The sequence below is a fragment of the Balaenoptera ricei genome, chromosome 2 (genome assembly GCF_028023285.1).
Source record: "Balaenoptera ricei isolate mBalRic1 chromosome 2, mBalRic1.hap2, whole genome shotgun sequence".
In the NCBI taxonomy this organism is placed as follows: Eukaryota; Metazoa; Chordata; class Mammalia; order Artiodactyla; family Balaenopteridae; genus Balaenoptera; species Balaenoptera ricei.
Window position 1 is genome coordinate 55,888,351 of NC_082640.1, and position 19,300 is coordinate 55,907,650.

The 19,300-nt window shown below is 55.0% G+C and overlaps 7 non-coding genes across 7 annotated transcripts; all 7 read right to left on the bottom strand.

Annotated features, from left to right (window-relative positions):
* Positions 1 to 2,034: 2,034 nt before the first annotated feature.
* LOC132361776 (small nucleolar RNA SNORD116) lies at positions 2,035 to 2,127 on the bottom strand. The gene has a single exon (XR_009502044.1). It is a non-coding gene; the product is annotated as a small nucleolar RNA SNORD116 (small nucleolar RNA).
* A 2,666-nt stretch (positions 2,128 to 4,793) lies between these two features.
* Positions 4,794 to 4,886, bottom strand: LOC132361154 (small nucleolar RNA SNORD116). The gene has a single exon (XR_009501465.1). It is a non-coding gene; the product is annotated as a small nucleolar RNA SNORD116 (small nucleolar RNA).
* Positions 4,887 to 7,573: 2,687 nt separating this feature from the next.
* On the bottom strand, positions 7,574 to 7,666 carry LOC132361777 (small nucleolar RNA SNORD116). The gene has a single exon (XR_009502045.1). It is a non-coding gene; the product is annotated as a small nucleolar RNA SNORD116 (small nucleolar RNA).
* A 2,667-nt stretch (positions 7,667 to 10,333) lies between these two features.
* On the bottom strand, positions 10,334 to 10,426 carry LOC132361155 (small nucleolar RNA SNORD116). Its single transcript, XR_009501466.1, has one exon. It is a non-coding gene; the product is annotated as a small nucleolar RNA SNORD116 (small nucleolar RNA).
* Positions 10,427 to 13,113: 2,687 nt separating this feature from the next.
* LOC132361778 (small nucleolar RNA SNORD116) lies at positions 13,114 to 13,206 on the bottom strand. Its single transcript, XR_009502046.1, has one exon. It is a non-coding gene; the product is annotated as a small nucleolar RNA SNORD116 (small nucleolar RNA).
* Positions 13,207 to 15,873: 2,667 nt separating this feature from the next.
* Positions 15,874 to 15,966, bottom strand: LOC132361048 (small nucleolar RNA SNORD116). The gene has a single exon (XR_009501363.1). It is a non-coding gene; the product is annotated as a small nucleolar RNA SNORD116 (small nucleolar RNA).
* A 2,687-nt stretch (positions 15,967 to 18,653) lies between these two features.
* LOC132361779 (small nucleolar RNA SNORD116) lies at positions 18,654 to 18,746 on the bottom strand. The gene has a single exon (XR_009502047.1). It is a non-coding gene; the product is annotated as a small nucleolar RNA SNORD116 (small nucleolar RNA).
* Positions 18,747 to 19,300: the final 554 nt, after the last annotated feature.

A 19,300-nucleotide genomic window follows, 5' to 3' on the forward strand; every position in this document is an offset into this window, starting at 1 on the left:
GTCCCTATGGCCCTGTGAAGAGGAGTCCAACAATAAAAGAAAGAGTTTATACACAGCACCCTGGTGAGACCCCTAACTGAAAGGAGAAAGAATCCTCTCAGCTTTAAGAGGCCGCAGACACACTTTGACCCCCAGGGGCTGTTGAAATAGTCCACGGACTCCCGCTCTCCTACAGCCACGCCTTCTGACCAAAACACAAAGCCTCGACGAGACCTGCCTCCGGGCCTTGGCTGTGACATCGACATGCACCTCGAGACTCTGTCAGCTACCAGTATATCTGATGGGCATTTGGGGTCACTCGCAGCACTTCCGGAAGCAAGGGAACTCCCATGGTTGGGCCGACACCGACCGGCAGCTGTCTGCTGCCAAGATGCAGTCTGAAAACACTCAAGGGGCTAACGAACGTGGGCCCACGTGCCACTTCTCGCCAACTAGGCCTAATCACTTTCCATTGACCCGTGGGAATGCCCACCACAGGAAGTGGTGGGCTTCAGCCACCATGACCCATGTCGGATCCCCACGGCGGAAACTAGTCCACATTCCCAGCCACGTCTCAGGCAGCTCCCATCTTGAATGTTCACGGCCCTGACCCCTAAGGAAACGCTCAAACCCTTGAAAGCCTCGTCCTACATGCCCTCCTCCAGCCCACAGGGCGACACGACCCTACTGGAAACCACAAACATCTTCAGAACACGGGAACACTGAACACCAGGGAAGACAGACCGCAAGCCTGTCTCCTTGGTTGATGCTGATCCCACACCATGCATCCTGGAAATTCTCCACTGCCACAGTGACACTACCGAGTAACTCACAGTGATCAAAGGCATGGTCCCCGAGGACCACAGACAGACTTTCAAAGGAAGACCTCTGCCATGCGAGGGAACTTGGAAGCCTGAAAGGGAACAGTGGCTGGCCACGGCAGCACAGCAGGCATGGCAATGGGGCCCCCATCTCTGCCCCACCAATGGACTGCTCCAGATAAACCTCTGGCTGTTCGAAAGGCCTGGGTGCTACACAGGCCGGTCGCGTCATTCCCCCACGGGAGAAACACTTTCGCTTTACACATTGCCAAACAAGGGAACAAAGCGGCCAAAGGGGATGTTCACATAACTCAACTACCTGCAAGGAGGCCGGCACAGACGCCTCACCATGTCGATCTTCTCTACTTCCCGCAAGACACCCTTTGGGTGTCATTCCTCGGGCAATGGGTTCGCAACTCTACACAGCTTACCTACCTCAACTCACCCACTTGAACTGCCAAAGCCATCTGCTCCATAGGCAGCTTATGCCAGCCCATCACGAACAAGACACATTCTTGGGAAGCCGAGGCCAGCGCCTGCAACCCAATGATGACAACCCATCCCACGACATCACGCAGGACCTTTCCTCATGATACCTTACCTTTCTCTCCAGGCCAGCAGACACCACCCAGGCTGAAATGCTTCACTCGATCCACACCCCACTCCACGAAGATCCACTTAGCGCCAACAGTGTGCCGGCAAATTCAGCAGAGGAGCTGACAGGGGCAGCACTGAGGCCTAAACCATCAGCCCCCTTCCGCCATCGCCCAACTCCAGCCCACGCCCGCCCACTGCTCCAGCCACGCGGGGCAGTCAAGAACCTCACTGCACGAAACACAACAACAGAGAGGGCCACAGGCCTGGCCTGAGGCTCCAGGCTCCAACCAGGGAAGCTTGCTCATGTTGGCTTCCATAATCAACCTCGGAAGCGGCATGCACAAAGTGTGATCCTGTCCAAAAATCACCTCTCCAAGCTGCAAGCTTACTGGGTCTCTACCAGAACACACTCCGACCCTGAAGACTAGCAGGAAAGCCTGCCCTCTTGCATTCCCTCAACGGCCTTTTAGCAGGGACCGGGGATTCATAGATGACCCAGCTTATGGGCAGACATGGTCGACCCTCAGACAGGAGCCCCTCCAATGCTGGAGCCCTTAGTGGGGTTTGCATGCCTGTCAGCAGGGGACGTTGGCCCTCACTCCTAACTGTCCCATACTCCCGAGACAGGAAACGTGCTGGACCTCACTTTCGATGAGGAGACGGTAGAGCGTTCTCACTCATTTTGTTCAGATTTTCCAAGGAATGCATACAAGGGTGTCATCATCGATCCAAGCACATGCTGGGAGGCTGCAGAACACAAAAGGCAAGGCCGTGGGTCTCTGCAGAGGAGCCATGACCTGGAAGTACTCCAACTGCCTGGGGAATCCACAGTCCTCAGGCCACTCAGCAAGACCAACAATCAATCCACTCTTGCAACCATTGGGCCCATCTGTGGAAATCCTAATATCCAATGGCACATCTTAGTATGGGTGAATGCCTACCGTCCTGAGCTATCCACAGCCTTGCTCGGCAACGTGCACCCGCCCCACTTTGTCCAGTTCTCCTTAGCATATCCAGTCATCAGACAACGCGAAGGTCTTCTTCTCTTTGCCGACAGCCAGCCTTACTCTGCAACTGCACCTGAGAAGTGGACAGAAATCAGGCAGGTTTCTGAATTGCACAAGGGTCCTCAGAGAACATGATTTTTGGGAACACTTAACCTGGGCGTGAGCCTAGAACCTGCTTCCCAAGTACCACTGTCCCTTACCGAAAACTGATTGTGTGTCTCACAGCACGACTGAAGGAAGTTACGCACGTACATTGCTCGGTGTGTGAGACGCTGTATGTGTGTATTCACACGTGTGGGCGTGTGTGACTGTGACTGTGCACGAGGATGCGTTTGTGGATACCTGTGGGTGCCGCTAAATACGCGTCTTGGTCTCTGGGTGTCCCTGTGGCCCTCTGCAGACGCTTCTAACAGTAAACGTCATAGTTTATACACAGCACCCTGGTTGGACCCCCAACTGAAAGGAGAAAGACCCCTGTCAGCTTCATGAGGCCGCATGCGAACTTTGAACCCCAGGCTGTCAAAATAGGCCACAGACTCCCGCTCTCCCACAGCCACGCCTTCTGACCAAAGCACAAAGACTGGACGAGACCTCCCTCCCGGCCGTGGGTGTCACACCTATGTGGACCTGGAGATCCTGCCACCTACCACCACATCTGATGTGCCCTTGGGGTCACTCCCAGTGCTCCCGGAAGCAAGGTAACCTCCCATGGGCAGGCTGACACCGACCTGCAGTTGCCGACAGGCAAGATGCAGCCCGGCACTTCTCAAGGGGTTAACGGACTTTGGCCCAAGTGCCTCGTCTCGCCAACTAGACCAAATCACTTCCCATGACCCCGTGGGAATGCCCTCAATGGGAAGTGTTGGGCTTCAGCAACCATGACACAGGTTGGAACCCCACAGCGGAAATTAGGCCACCTTCCCGGCCACGTATAGGCAAGCTTCCAACTGGTAGGCTTTGCGGCCCTGACCACTGAGGAAACGCTCAAACGCTACACAGCCTCGTCCTAAGTGCCCTCCTCCTGCCTGCAGGGCGACTCGACTCTACTTGAAGCCACAGACATCATGTGAACACGGAGACACTGAACAGCAGGGAAGACACACCGCAAGCCTGTCTGCTTTGATGACGCCCACCCCACCCCATGAATCCTGGAAATTCTCCACTGCCACGGCGACACTACCGAGGCACTCACAGTGATCAAAGGCACTGTCCCCGACGACCACAGACAGACTTTCAACGGAAAACCTTTGCCACACGAGGGGACCTGGAAACTTGAAAGGGCACAGTGGCTGTCCACGACAGTGCGCCTGGCGTCGCAACAGTGCCCCCACCTCTGTCCCCACAACGGACTGCTCCAGGTAAACCTCTGGCTGTTCGCAAGCCGAGTCATACCCCCCGGGAGAAGCACTTTCGCTTTGCACATTCCCAAACAACGGAACGATTAGGCCAAAGGGGATGTTCGCATAAACAAACATCCTCCAAGGAGGCCAGCAGAGACGCGTCACCATGTCAATCTTCTTTACGTCTCGCAAGACACCCTTTGGGTGTCTTTCCTCTGGCAATGGGATTCCAACTCTACACAGGTTACCTACCTCACCTCATCCACTTGAACTGCCAAAGCCATCCCCTCCATAGGCAGCTGATGCCAGCCCATCACGAACATGACACATCCTTGGGAAGCCGAGGCCAGCACCTGCAACCCAGTTATGATAGCCTATTCCACGACATCACAAAGGACATGTCCTCATCTTCCCTTCCCTTCCTGTACGGGCCATCAGTGATCCACGCAGGTTTAAATTCAGCACTCATTCCTCTCCCCACTCCACGATGACCCACTTGGCATCAACACTGTGCCGGGAGTTAAAGTAGAGAAGCAAACAAGGGCAGCAGCGAGGCCTAATCCATCAGCCCCTTTCCGCCGATGCCCAACCGAGCTCACCCCCGCCAATTGCTCCAGCCTCACTAGGCACTCAAGAAGCTCACCGTGAAAAACGCAAGAACAGGGAGGGCCACAGGCCTGGCCTGAGGTTCCAGGCACCAACCAGGGACGCTTGCTCATTTTGGCTTCCAGAATCAACCCCCAAAATGGCATGCACGAAGCGTGATCCTGGCCAAAACTCACCTCCCAACTGCAAGCTAACTGGGCCTAGACCAGCACACACTCTGACTCTTAAGACCAGCAGGAGAACCTGCCCCCTCGCATTCCCTCAACAGCCATTCAGCAGGGACCCGGGTTTCACAGATAACACAGCTTATGTGCAGACACGGTCAACCCTCAGAAAGGAGCCCCTCCAATACTGGAGTCCTTGGTGGTGTTTGCATGCATGTCGGCGGGGGACGCTGGCCCTCATTCCTAACTGTCCTCTCCCCCTGAGAGAGGAAACGTGCTGAACCTCAGTTTCGATGACGAGAGGGTAGAGTGTTCTCACTCATTTGGTCCAGATTTTCCAAGGAATGCATGCAAGGGTGTCATCATCAATCCAAGCACATGCTGGGACACTGCAGAACACAACCGGAGTCTGCGCGGGACTCTGTACAGGAGCCATGAGCCTGGGCTACCCCAAAAGCCTGGAGAATCCACAGCCCTCAGGCCACTCAGCAAGGGGAACAATCAATCCACTCCTGCAACCATTGGGCCTGTCTGAGGAAAACCTAATATCTAATGGCACATCTTGGGGTGCTTTAATACCTACCATCCTGAGTTATCCACGAACACACTCAGGGACATGGGCCTGCCTCACTTTTTCCACTTCTTCTTAGCACCTCCAGTCATCAGAGCACACGAAGGTCTTGTTTGTGTCGACGGCCAGCCTTTCCCAGCAACTGCACCTGAGAAGTGGACAGAAATCACCGAGGCTTCATAAGTGGACCGGTGTCCTCACAGGACATGATCCATAAAAACATTTACCTGGCCTTGAGCTCTGAAACTGCTTCCCAAGGACCTCTAACCCTTACCGAGAATTGACTGCATGTCTGATAGTATGACTGCAGGAAGTTACGCACATATGTTGGCCGGTGTCTGAGAGGCTGTATGTGTGTGTTCACGCATGTGGGCGTGTGTGACTGTGACTGCGCATGCGGACGTGCTTGTGGGTTCCTCTGTGTGCCGCTGCATACGCGTCTTGGTCTCTGTGTGTCCCTATGGCCCTGTGAAGAGGAGTCCAACAATAAAAGAAAGAGTTTATACACAGCACCCTGGTGAGACCCCTAACTGAAAGGAGAAAGAATCCTCTCAGCTTTAAGAGGCCGCAGACACACTTTGACCCCCAGGGGCTGTTGAAATAGTCCACGGACTCCCGCTCTCCTACAGCCACGCCTTCTGACCAAAACACAAAGCCTCGACGAGACCTGCCTCCGGGCCTTGGCTGTGACATCGACATGCACCTCGAGACTCTGTCAGCTACCAGTATATCTGATGGGCATTTGGGGTCACTCGCAGCACTTCCGGAAGCAAGGGAACTCCCATGGTTGGGCCGACACCGACCGGCAGCTGTCTGCTGCCAAGATGCAGTCTGAAAACACTCAAGGGGCTAACGAACGTGGGCCCACGTGCCACTTCTCGCCAACTAGGCCTAATCACTTTCCATTGACCCGTGGGAATGCCCACCACAGGAAGTGGTGGGCTTCAGCCACCATGACCCATGTCGGATCCCCACGGCGGAAACTAGTCCACATTCCCAGCCACGTCTCAGGCAGCTCCCATCTTGAATGTTCACGGCCCTGACCCCTAAGGAAACGCTCAAACCCTTGAAAGCCTCGTCCTACATGCCCTCCTCCAGCCCACAGGGCGACACGACCCTACTGGAAACCACAAACATCTTCAGAACACGGGAACACTGAACACCAGGGAAGACAGACCGCAAGCCTGTCTCCTTGGTTGATGCTGATCCCACACCATGCATCCTGGAAATTCTCCACTGCCACAGTGACACTACCGAGTAACTCACAGTGATCAAAGGCATGGTCCCCGAGGACCACAGACAGACTTTCAAAGGAAGACCTCTGCCATGCGAGGGAACTTGGAAGCCTGAAAGGGAACAGTGGCTGGCCACGGCAGCACAGCAGGCATGGCAATGGGGCCCCCATCTCTGCCCCACCAATGGACTGCTCCAGATAAACCTCTGGCTGTTCGAAAGGCCTGGGTGCTACACAGGCCGGTCGCGTCATTCCCCCACGGGAGAAACACTTTCGCTTTACACATTGCCAAACAAGGGAACAAAGCGGCCAAAGGGGATGTTCACATAACTCAACTACCTGCAAGGAGGCCGGCACAGACGCCTCACCATGTCGATCTTCTCTACTTCCCGCAAGACACCCTTTGGGTGTCATTCCTCGGGCAATGGGTTCGCAACTCTACACAGCTTACCTACCTCAACTCACCCACTTGAACTGCCAAAGCCATCTGCTCCATAGGCAGCTTATGCCAGCCCATCACGAACAAGACACATTCTTGGGAAGCCGAGGCCAGCGCCTGCAACCCAATGATGACAACCCATCCCACGACATCACGCAGGACCTTTCCTCATGATACCTTACCTTTCTCTCCAGGCCAGCAGACACCACCCAGGCTGAAATGCTTCACTCGATCCACACCCCACTCCACGAAGATCCACTTAGCGCCAACAGTGTGCCGGCAACTTCAGCAGAGGAGCTGACAGGGGCAGCACTGAGGCCTAAACCATCAGCCCCCTTCCGCCATCGCCCAACTCCAGCCCACGCCCGCCCACTGCTCCAGCCACGCGGGGCAGTCAAGAACCTCACTGCACGAAACACAACAACAGAGAGGGCCACAGGCCTGGCCTGAGGCTCCAGGCTCCAACCAGGGAAGCTTGCTCATGTTGGCTTCCATAATCAACCTCGGAAGCGGCATGCACAAAGTGTGATCCTGTCCAAAAATCACCTCTCCAAGCTGCAAGCTTACTGGGTCTCTACCAGAACACACTCCGACCCTGAAGACTAGCAGGAAAGCCTGCCCTCTTGCATTCCCTCAACGGCCTTTTAGCAGGGACCGGGGATTCATAGATGACCCAGCTTATGGGCAGACATGGTCGACCCTCAGACAGGAGCCCCTCCAATGCTGGAGCCCTTAGTGGGGTTTGCATGCCTGTCAGCAGGGGACGTTGGCCCTCACTCCTAACTGTCCCATACTCCCGAGACAGGAAACGTGCTGGACCTCACTTTCGATGAGGAGACGGTAGAGCGTTCTCACTCATTTTGTTCAGATTTTCCAAGGAATGCATACAAGGGTGTCATCATCGATCCAAGCACATGCTGGGAGGCTGCAGAACACAAAAGGGAAGGCCGTGGGTCTCTGCAGAGGAGCCATGACCTGGAAGTACTCCAACTGCCTGGGGAATCCACAGTCCTCAGGCCACTCAGCAAGACCAACAATCAATCCACTCTTGCAACCATTGGGCCCATCTGTGGAAATCCTAATATCCAATGGCACATCTTAGTATGGGTGAATGCCTACCGTCCTGAGCTATCCACAGCCTTGCTCGGCAACGTGCACCCGCCCCACTTTGTCCAGTTCTCCTTAGCATATCCAGTCATCAGACAACGCGAAGGTCTTCTTCTCTTTGCCGACAGCCAGCCTTACTCTGCAACTGCACCTGAGAAGTGGACAGAAATCAGGCAGGTTTCTGAATTGCACAAGGGTCCTCAGAGAACATGATTTTTGGGAACACTTAACCTGGGCGTGAGCCTAGAACCTGCTTCCCAAGTACCACTGTCCCTTACCGAAAACTGATTGTGTGTCTCACAGCACGACTGAAGGAAGTTACGCACGTACATTGCTCGGTGTGTGAGACGCTGTATGTGTGTATTCACACGTGTGGGCGTGTGTGACTGTGACTGTGCACGAGGATGCGTTTGTGGATACCTGTGGGTGCCGCTAAATACGCGTCTTGGTCTCTGGGTGTCCCTGTGGCCCTCTGCAGACGCTTCTAACAGTAAACGTCATAGTTTATACACAGCACCCTGGTTGGACCCCCAACTGAAAGGAGAAAGACCCCTGTCAGCTTCATGAGGCCGCATGCGAACTTTGAACCCCAGGCTGTCAAAATAGGCCACAGACTCCCGCTCTCCCACAGCCACGCCTTCTGACCAAAGCACAAAGCCTGGACGAGACCTCCCTCCCGGCCGTGGGTGTCACACCTATGTGGACCTGGAGATCCTGCCACCTACCACCACATCTGATGTGCCCTTGGGGTCACTCCCAGTGCTCCCGGAAGCAAGGTAACCTCCCATGGGCAGGCTGACACCGACCTGCAGTTGCCGACAGGCAAGATGCAGCCCGGCACTTCTCAAGGGGTTAACGGACTTTGGCCCAAGTGCCTCGTCTCGCCAACTAGACCAAATCACTTCCCATGACCCCGTGGGAATGCCCTCAATGGGAAGTGTTGGGCTTCAGCAACCATGACACAGGTTGGAACCCCACAGCGGAAATTAGGCCACCTTCCCGGCCACGTATAGGCAAGCTTCCAACTGGTAGGCTTTGCGGCCCTGACCACTGAGGAAACGCTCAAACGCTACACAGCCTCGTCCTAAGTGCCCTCCTCCTGCCTGCAGGGCGACTCGACTCTACTTGAAGCCACAGACATCATGTGAACACGGAGACACTGAACAGCAGGGAAGACACACCGCAAGCCTGTCTGCTTTGATGACGCCCACCCCACCCCATGCATCCTGGCAATTCTCCACTGCCACGGCGACACTACCGAGGCACTCACAGTGATCAAAGGCACTGTCCCCGACGACCACAGACAGACTTTCAACGGAAAACCTTTGCCACACGAGGGGACCTGGAAACTTGAAAGGGCACAGTGGCTGTCCACGACAGTGCGCCTGGCGTCGCAACAGTGCCCCCACCTCTGTCCCCACAACGGACTGCTCCAGGTAAACCTCTGGCTGTTCGCAAGCCGAGTCATGCCCCCCCGGGAGAAGCACTTTCGCTTTGCACATTCGCAAACAAGGGAACAAAGCAGCCAAAGGGGATGTTCGCATAACTAAACATCCTCCAAGGAGGCCAGCAGAGACGCGTCACCATGTCAATCTTCTTTACGTCTCGCAAGACACCCTTTGGGTGTCTTTCCTCTGGCAATGGGATTCCAACTCTACACAGGTTACCTACCTCACCTCATCCACTTGAACTGCCAAAGCCATCCCCTCCATAGGCAGCTGATGCCAGCCCATCACGAACATGACACATCCTTGGGAAGCCGAGGCCAGCACCTGCAACCCAGTTATGATAGCCTATTCCACGACATCACAAAGGACATGTCCTCATCTTCCCTTCCCTTCCTGTACGGGCCATCAGTGATCCACGCAGGTTTAAATTCAGCACTCATTCCTCTCCCCACTCCACGATGACCCACTTGGCATCAACACTGTGCCGGGAGTTAAAGTAGAGAAGCAAACAAGGGCAGCAGCGAGGCCTAATCCATCAGCCCCTTTCCGCCGATGCCCAACCGAGCTCACCCCCGCCAATTGCTCCAGCCTCACTAGGCACTCAAGAAGCTCACCGTGAAAAACGCAAGAACAGGGAGGGCCACAGGCCTGGCCTGAGGTTCCAGGCACCAACCAGGGACGCTTGCTCATTTTGGCTTCCAGAATCAACCCCCAAAATGGCATGCACGAAGCGTGATCCTGGCCAAAACTCACCTCCCAACTGCAAGCTAACTGGGCCTAGACCAGCACACACTCTGACTCTTAAGACCAGCAGGAGAACCTGCCCCCTCGCATTCCCTCAACAGCCATTCAGCAGGGACCCGGGTTTCACAGATAACACAGCTTATGTGCAGACACGGTCAACCCTCAGAAAGGAGCCCCTCCAATACTGGAGTCCTTGGTGGTGTTTGCATGCATGTCGGCGGGGGACGCTGGCCCTCATTCCTAACTGTCCTCTCCCCCTGAGAGAGGAAACGTGCTGAACCTCAGTTTCGATGACGAGAGGGTAGAGTGTTCTCACTCATTTGGTCCAGATTTTCCAAGGAATGCATGCAAGGGTGTCATCATCAATCCAAGCACATGCTGGGACACTGCAGAACACAACCGGAGTCTGCGCGGGACTCTGTACAGGAGCCATGAGCCTGGGCTACCCCAAAAGCCTGGAGAATCCACAGCCCTCAGGCCACTCAGCAAGGGGAACAATCAATCCACTCCTGCAACCATTGGGCCTGTCTGAGGAAAACCTAATATCTAATGGCACATCTTGGGGTGCTTTAATACCTACCATCCTGAGTTATCCACGAACACACTCAGGGACATGGGCCTGCCTCACTTTTTCCACTTCTTCTTAGCACCTCCAGTCATCAGAGCACACGAAGGTCTTGTTTGTGTCGACGGCCAGCCTTTCCCAGCAACTGCACCTGAGAAGTGGACAGAAATCACCGAGGCTTCATAAGTGGACCGGTGTCCTCACAGGACATGATCCATAAAAACATTTACCTGGCCTTGAGCTCTGAAACTGCTTCCCAAGGACCTCTAACCCTTACCGAGAATTGACTGCATGTCTGATAGTATGACTGCAGGAAGTTACGCACATATGTTGGCCGGTGTCTGAGAGGCTGTATGTGTGTGTTCACGCATGTGGGCGTGTGTGACTGTGACTGCGCATGCGGACGTGCTTGTGGGTTCCTCTGTGTGCCGCTGCATACGCGTCTTGGTCTCTGTGTGTCCCTATGGCCCTGTGAAGAGGAGTCCAACAATAAAAGAAAGAGTTTATACACAGCACCCTGGTGAGACCCCTAACTGAAAGGAGAAAGAATCCTCTCAGCTTTAAGAGGCCGCAGACACACTTTGACCCCCAGGGGCTGTTGAAATAGTCCACGGACTCCCGCTCTCCTACAGCCACGCCTTCTGACCAAAACACAAAGCCTCGACGAGACCTGCCTCCGGGCCTTGGCTGTGACATCGACATGCACCTCGAGACTCTGTCAGCTACCAGTATATCTGATGGGCATTTGGGGTCACTCGCAGCACTTCCGGAAGCAAGGGAACTCCCATGGTTGGGCCGACACCGACCGGCAGCTGTCTGCTGCCAAGATGCAGTCTGAAAACACTCAAGGGGCTAACGAACGTGGGCCCACGTGCCACTTCTCGCCAACTAGGCCTAATCACTTTCCATTGACCCGTGGGAATGCCCACCACAGGAAGTGGTGGGCTTCAGCCACCATGACCCATGTCGGATCCCCACGGCGGAAACTAGTCCACATTCCCAGCCACGTCTCAGGCAGCTCCCATCTTGAATGTTCACGGCCCTGACCCCTAAGGAAACGCTCAAACCCTTGAAAGCCTCGTCCTACATGCCCTCCTCCAGCCCACAGGGCGACACGACCCTACTGGAAACCACAAACATCTTCAGAACACGGGAACACTGAACACCAGGGAAGACAGACCGCAAGCCTGTCTCCTTGGTTGATGCTGATCCCACACCATGCATCCTGGAAATTCTCCACTGCCACAGTGACACTACCGAGTAACTCACAGTGATCAAAGGCATGGTCCCCGAGGACCACAGACAGACTTTCAAAGGAAGACCTCTGCCATGCGAGGGAACTTGGAAGCCTGAAAGGGAACAGTGGCTGGCCACGGCAGCACAGCAGGCATGGCAATGGGGCCCCCATCTCTGCCCCACCAATGGACTGCTCCAGATAAACCTCTGGCTGTTCGAAAGGCCTGGGTGCTACACAGGCCGGTCGCGTCATTCCCCCACGGGAGAAACACTTTCGCTTTACACATTGCCAAACAAGGGAACAAAGCGGCCAAAGGGGATGTTCACATAACTCAACTACCTGCAAGGAGGCCGGCACAGACGCCTCACCATGTCGATCTTCTCTACTTCCCGCAAGACACCCTTTGGGTGTCATTCCTCGGGCAATGGGTTCGCAACTCTACACAGCTTACCTACCTCAACTCACCCACTTGAACTGCCAAAGCCATCTGCTCCATAGGCAGCTTATGCCAGCCCATCACGAACAAGACACATTCTTGGGAAGCCGAGGCCAGCGCCTGCAACCCAATGATGACAACCCATCCCACGACATCACGCAGGACCTTTCCTCATGATACCTTACCTTTCTCTCCAGGCCAGCAGACACCACCCAGGCTGAAATGCTTCACTCGATCCACACCCCACTCCACGAAGATCCACTTAGCGCCAACAGTGTGCCGGCAACTTCAGCAGAGGAGCTGACAGGGGCAGCACTGAGGCCTAAACCATCAGCCCCCTTCCGCCATCGCCCAACTCCAGCCCACGCCCGCCCACTGCTCCAGCCACGCGGGGCAGTCAAGAACCTCACTGCACGAAACACAACAACAGAGAGGGCCACAGGCCTGGCCTGAGGCTCCAGGCTCCAACCAGGGAAGCTTGCTCATGTTGGCTTCCATAATCAACCTCGGAAGCGGCATGCACAAAGTGTGATCCTGTCCAAAAATCACCTCTCCAAGCTGCAAGCTTACTGGGTCTCTACCAGAACACACTCCGACCCTGAAGACTAGCAGGAAAGCCTGCCCTCTTGCATTCCCTCAACGGCCTTTTAGCAGGGACCGGGGATTCATAGATGACCCAGCTTATGGGCAGACATGGTCGACCCTCAGACAGGAGCCCCTCCAATGCTGGAGCCCTTAGTGGGGTTTGCATGCCTGTCAGCAGGGGACGTTGGCCCTCACTCCTAACTGTCCCATACTCCCGAGACAGGAAACGTGCTGGACCTCACTTTCGATGAGGAGACGGTAGAGCGTTCTCACTCATTTTGTTCAGATTTTCCAAGGAATGCATACAAGGGTGTCATCATCGATCCAAGCACATGCTGGGAGGCTGCAGAACACAAAAGGGAAGGCCGTGGGTCTCTGCAGAGGAGCCATGACCTGGAAGTACTCCAACTGCCTGGGGAATCCACAGTCCTCAGGCCACTCAGCAAGACCAACAATCAATCCACTCTTGCAACCATTGGGCCCATCTGTGGAAATCCTAATATCCAATGGCACATCTTAGTATGGGTGAATGCCTACCGTCCTGAGCTATCCACAGCCTTGCTCGGCAACGTGCACCCGCCCCACTTTGTCCAGTTCTCCTTAGCATATCCAGTCATCAGACAACGCGAAGGTCTTCTTCTCTTTGCCGACAGCCAGCCTTACTCTGCAACTGCACCTGAGAAGTGGACAGAAATCAGGCAGGTTTCTGAATTGCACAAGGGTCCTCAGAGAACATGATTTTTGGGAACACTTAACCTGGGCGTGAGCCTAGAACCTGCTTCCCAAGTACCACTGTCCCTTACCGAAAACTGATTGTGTGTCTCACAGCACGACTGAAGGAAGTTACGCACGTACATTGCTCGGTGTGTGAGACGCTGTATGTGTGTATTCACACGTGTGGGCGTGTGTGACTGTGACTGTGCACGAGGATGCGTTTGTGGATACCTGTGGGTGCCGCTAAATACGCGTCTTGGTCTCTGGGTGTCCCTGTGGCCCTCTGCAGACGCTTCTAACAGTAAACGTCATAGTTTATACACAGCACCCTGGTTGGACCCCCAACTGAAAGGAGAAAGACCCCTGTCAGCTTCATGAGGCCGCATGCGAACTTTGAACCCCAGGCTGTCAAAATAGGCCACAGACTCCCGCTCTCCCACAGCCACGCCTTCTGACCAAAGCACAAAGCCTGGACGAGACCTCCCTCCCGGCCGTGGGTGTCACACCTATGTGGACCTGGAGATCCTGCCACCTACCACCACATCTGATGTGCCCTTGGGGTCACTCCCAGTGCTCCCGGAAGCAAGGTAACCTCCCATGGGCAGGCTGACACCGACCTGCAGTTGCCGACAGGCAAGATGCAGCCCGGCACTTCTCAAGGGGTTAACGGACTTTGGCCCAAGTGCCTCGTCTCGCCAACTAGACCAAATCACTTCCCATGACCCCGTGGGAATGCCCTCAATGGGAAGTGTTGGGCTTCAGCAACCATGACACAGGTTGGAACCCCACAGCGGAAATTAGGCCACCTTCCCGGCCACGTATAGGCAAGCTTCCAACTGGTAGGCTTTGCGGCCCTGACCACTGAGGAAACGCTCAAACGCTACACAGCCTCGTCCTAAGTGCCCTCCTCCTGCCTGCAGGGCGACTCGACTCTACTTGAAGCCACAGACATCATGTGAACACGGAGACACTGAACAGCAGGGAAGACACACCGCAAGCCTGTCTGCTTTGATGACGCCCACCCCACCCCATGCATCCTGGCAATTCTCCACTGCCACGGCGACACTACCGAGGCACTCACAGTGATCAAAGGCACTGTCCCCGACGACCACAGACAGACTTTCAACGGAAAACCTTTGCCACACGAGGGGACCTGGAAACTTGAAAGGGCACAGTGGCTGTCCACGACAGTGCGCCTGGCGTCGCAACAGTGCCCCCACCTCTGTCCCCACAACGGACTGCTCCAGGTAAACCTCTGGCTGTTCGCAAGCCGAGTCATGCCCCCCCGGGAGAAGCACTTTCGCTTTGCACATTCGCAAACAAGGGAACAAAGCAGCCAAAGGGGATGTTCGCATAACTAAACATCCTCCAAGGAGGCCAGCAGAGACGCGTCACCATGTCAATCTTCTTTACGTCTCGCAAGACACCCTTTGGGTGTCTTTCCTCTGGCAATGGGATTCCAACTCTACACAGGTTACCTACCTCACCTCATCCACTTGAACTGCCAAAGCCATCCCCTCCATAGGCAGCTGATGCCAGCCCATCACGAACATGACACATCCTTGGGAAGCTGAGGCCAGCACCTGCAACCCAGTTATGATAGCCTATTCCACGACATCACAAAGGACATGTCCTCATCTTCCCTTCCCTTCCTGTACGGGCCATCAGTGATCCACGCAGGTTTAAATTCAGCACTCATTCCTCTCCCCACTCCACGATGACCCACTTGGCATCAACACTGTGCCGGGAGTTAAAGTAGAGAAGCAAACAAGGGCAGCAGCGAGGCCTAATCCATCAGCCCCTTTCCGCCGATGCCCAACCGAGCTCACCCCCGCCAATTGCTCCAGCCTCACTAGGCACTCAAGAAGCTCACCGTGAAAAACGCAAGAACAGGGAGGGCCACAGGCCTGGCCTGAGGTTCCAGGCACCAACCAGGGACGCTTGCTCATTTTGGCTTCCAGAATCAACCCCCAAAATGGCATGCACGAAGCGTGATCCTGGCCAAAACTCACCTCCCAACTGCAAGCTAACTGGGCCTAGACCAGCACACACTCTGACTCTTAAGACCAGCAGGAGAACCTGCCCCCTCGCATTCCCTCAACAGCCATTCAGCAGGGACCCGGGTTTCACAGATAACACAGCTTATGTGCAGACACGGTCAACCCTCAGAAAGGAGCCCCTCCAATACTGGAGTCCTTGGTGGTGTTTGCATGCATGTCGGCGGGGGACGCTGGCCCTCATTCCTAACTGTCCTCTCCCCCTGAGAGAGGAAACGTGCTGAACCTCAGTTTCGATGACGAGACGGTAGAGTGTTCTCACTCATTTGGTCCAGATTTTCCAAGGAATGCATGCAAGGGTGTCATCATCAATCCAAGCACATGCTGGGACACTGCAGAACACAACCGGAGTCTGCGCGGGACTCTGTACAGGAGCCATGAGCCTGGGCTACCCCAAAAGCCTGGAGAATCCACAGCCCTCAGGCCACTCAGCAAGGGGAACAATCAATCCACTCCTGCAACCATTGGGCCTGTCTGAGGAAAACCTAATATCTAATGGCACATCTTGGGGTGCTTTAATACCTACCATCCTGAGTTATCCACGAACACACTCAGGGACATGGGCCCGCCTCACTTTTTCCACTTCTTCTTAGCAACTCCAGTCATCAGAGCACACGAAGGTCTTGTTTGTGTCGACGGCCAGCCTTTCCCAGCAACTGCACCTGAGAAGTGGACAGAAATCACCGAGGCTTCATAAGTGGACCGGTGTCCTCACAGGACATGATCCATAAAAACATTTACCTGGCCTTGAGCTCTGAAACTGCTTCCCAAGGACCTCTAACCCTTACCGAGAATTGACTGCATGTCTGATAGTACGACTGCAGGAAGTTACGCACATATGTTGGCCGGTGTCTGAGAGGCTGTATGTGTGTGTTCACGCGTGTGGGCGTGTGTGACTGTGACTGCGCATGCGGACGTGCTTGTGGGTTCCTCTGTGTGCCACTACATACGCGTCTTGGTCTCTGTGTGTCCCTATGGTCCTGTGAAGAGGAGTCCAACAATAAAAGAAAGAGTTTATACACAGCACCCTGGTGAGACCCCTAACTGAAAGGAGAAAGAATCCTGTCAGCTTTAAGAGGCCGCAGACACACTTTGACCCCCAGGGGCTGTTGAAATAGTCCACGGACTCCCGCTCTCCTACAGCCACGCCTTCTGACCAAAACACAAAGCCTCGACGAGACCTGCCTCCGGGCCTTGGCTGTGACATCGACATGCACCTCGAGACTCTGTCAGCTACCAGTATATCTGATGGGCATTTGGGGTCACTCACAGCACTTCCGGAAGCAAGGGAACTCCCATGGTCGGGCCGACACCGACCGGCAGCTGTCTACTGCCAAGATGCAGTCTGAAAACACTCAAGGGGCTAACGAACGTGGGCCCACGTGCCACTTCTCGCCAACTAGGCCTAATCACTTTCCATTGACCCGTGGGAATGCCCACCACAGGAAGTGGTGGGCTTCAGCCACCATGACCCATGTCGGATCCCCACGGCGGAAACTAGTCCACATTCCCAGCCACGTCTCAGGCAGCTCCCATCTTGAATGTTCACGGCCCTGACCCCTAAGGAAACGCTCAAACCCTTGAAAGCCTCGTCCTACATGCCCTCCTCCAGCCCACAGGGCGACACGACCCTACTGGAAACCACAAACATCTTCAGAACACGGGAACACTGAACACCAGGGAAGACAGACCGCAAGCCTGTCTCCTTGGTTGATGCTGATCCCACACCATGCATCCTGGAAATTCTCCACTGCCACAGTGACACTACCGAGTAACTCACAGTGATCAAAGGCATGGTCCCCGAGGACCACAGACAGACTTTCAAAGGAAGACCTCTGCCATGCGAGGGAACTTGGAAGCCTGAAAGGGAACAGTGGCTGGCCACGGCAGCACAGCAGGCATGGCAATGGGGCCCCCATCTCTGCCCCACCAATGGACTGCTCCAGATAAACCTCTGGCTGTTCGAAAGGCCTGCGTGCTACACAGGCCGGTCGCGTCATTCCCCCACGGGAGAAACACTTTCGCTTTACACATTGCCAAACAAGGGAACAAAGCGGCCAAAGGGGATGTTCGCATAACTCAACTACCTGCAAGGAGGCCGGCACAGACGCCTCACCATGTCGATCTTCTCTACTTCCCGCAAGACACCCTTTGGGTGTCATTCCTCGGGCAACGGGATCGCAACTCTACACAGCTTACCTACCTCAACTCACCCACTTGAACTGCCAAAGCCATCCGCTCCATAGGCAGCTTATGCCAGCCCATCACGAACAAGACACATTCTTGGGAAGCCGAGGCCAGCGCCTGCAACCCAATGATGACAACCCATCCCACGACGTCACACAGGACCTTTCCTCATGATACCTTACCTTTCTCTCCAGGCCAGCAGACACCACCCAGGCTGAAATGCTTCACTCGATCCACACCCCACTCCACGAAGATCCACTTAGCGCCAACAGTGTGCCGGCAACTTCAGCAGAGGAGCTGACAGGGGCAGCACTGAGGCCTAAACCATCAGCCCCCTTCCGCCATCGCCCAACTCCAGCCCACGCCCGCCCACTGCTCCAGCCACGCGGGGCAGTCAAGAACCTCACTGCACGAAACACAACAACAGAGAGGGCCACAGGCCTGGCCTGAGGCTCCAGGCTCCAACCAGGGAAGCTTGCTCATGTTGGCTTCCATAATCAACCTCGGAAGCGGCATGCACAAAGTGTGATCCTGTCCAAAAATCACCTCTCCAAGCTGCAAGCTTACTGGGTCTATACCAGAACACACTCCGACCCTGAAGACTAGCAGGAAAGCCTGCCCTCTTGCATTCCCTCAACGGCCTTTTAGCAGGGACCGGGGATTCATAGATGACCCAGCTTATGGGCAGACATGGTCGACCCTCAGACAGGAGCCCCTCCAATGCTGGAGCCCTTAGTGGGGTTTGCATGCCTGTCAGCAGGGGACGTTGGCCCTCACTCCTAACTGTCCCATACTCCCGAGACAGGAAACGTGCTGGACCTCACTTTCGATGAGGAGACGGTAGAGCGTTCTCACTCATTTTGTTCAGATTTTCCAAGGAATGCATACAAGGGTGTCATCATCGATCCAAGCACATGCTGGGAGGCTGCAGAACACAAAAGGGAAGGCCGTGGGTCTCTGCAGAGGAGCCATGACCTGGAAGTACTCCAACTGCCTGGGGAATCCACAGTCCTCAGGCCACTCAGCAAGACCAACAATCAATCCACTCTTGCAACCATTGGGCCCATCTGTGGAAATCCTAATATCCAATGGCACATCTTAGTATGGGTGAATGCCTACCGTCCTGAGCTATCCACAGCCTTGCTCGGCAACGTGCACCCGCCCCACTTTGTCCAGTTCTCCTTAGCATATCCAGTCATCAGACAACGCGAAGGTCTTCTTCTCTTTGCCGACAGCCAGCCTTACTCTGCAACTGCACCTGAGAAGTGGACAGAAATCAGGCAGGTTTCTGAATTGCACAAGGGTCCTCAGAGAACATGATTTTTGGGAACACTTAACCTGGGCGTGAGCCTAGAACCTGCTTCCCAAGTACCACTGTCCCTTACCGAAAACTGATTGTGTGTCTCACAGCACGACTGAAGGAAGTTACGCACGTACATTGCTCGGTGTGTGAGACGCTGTA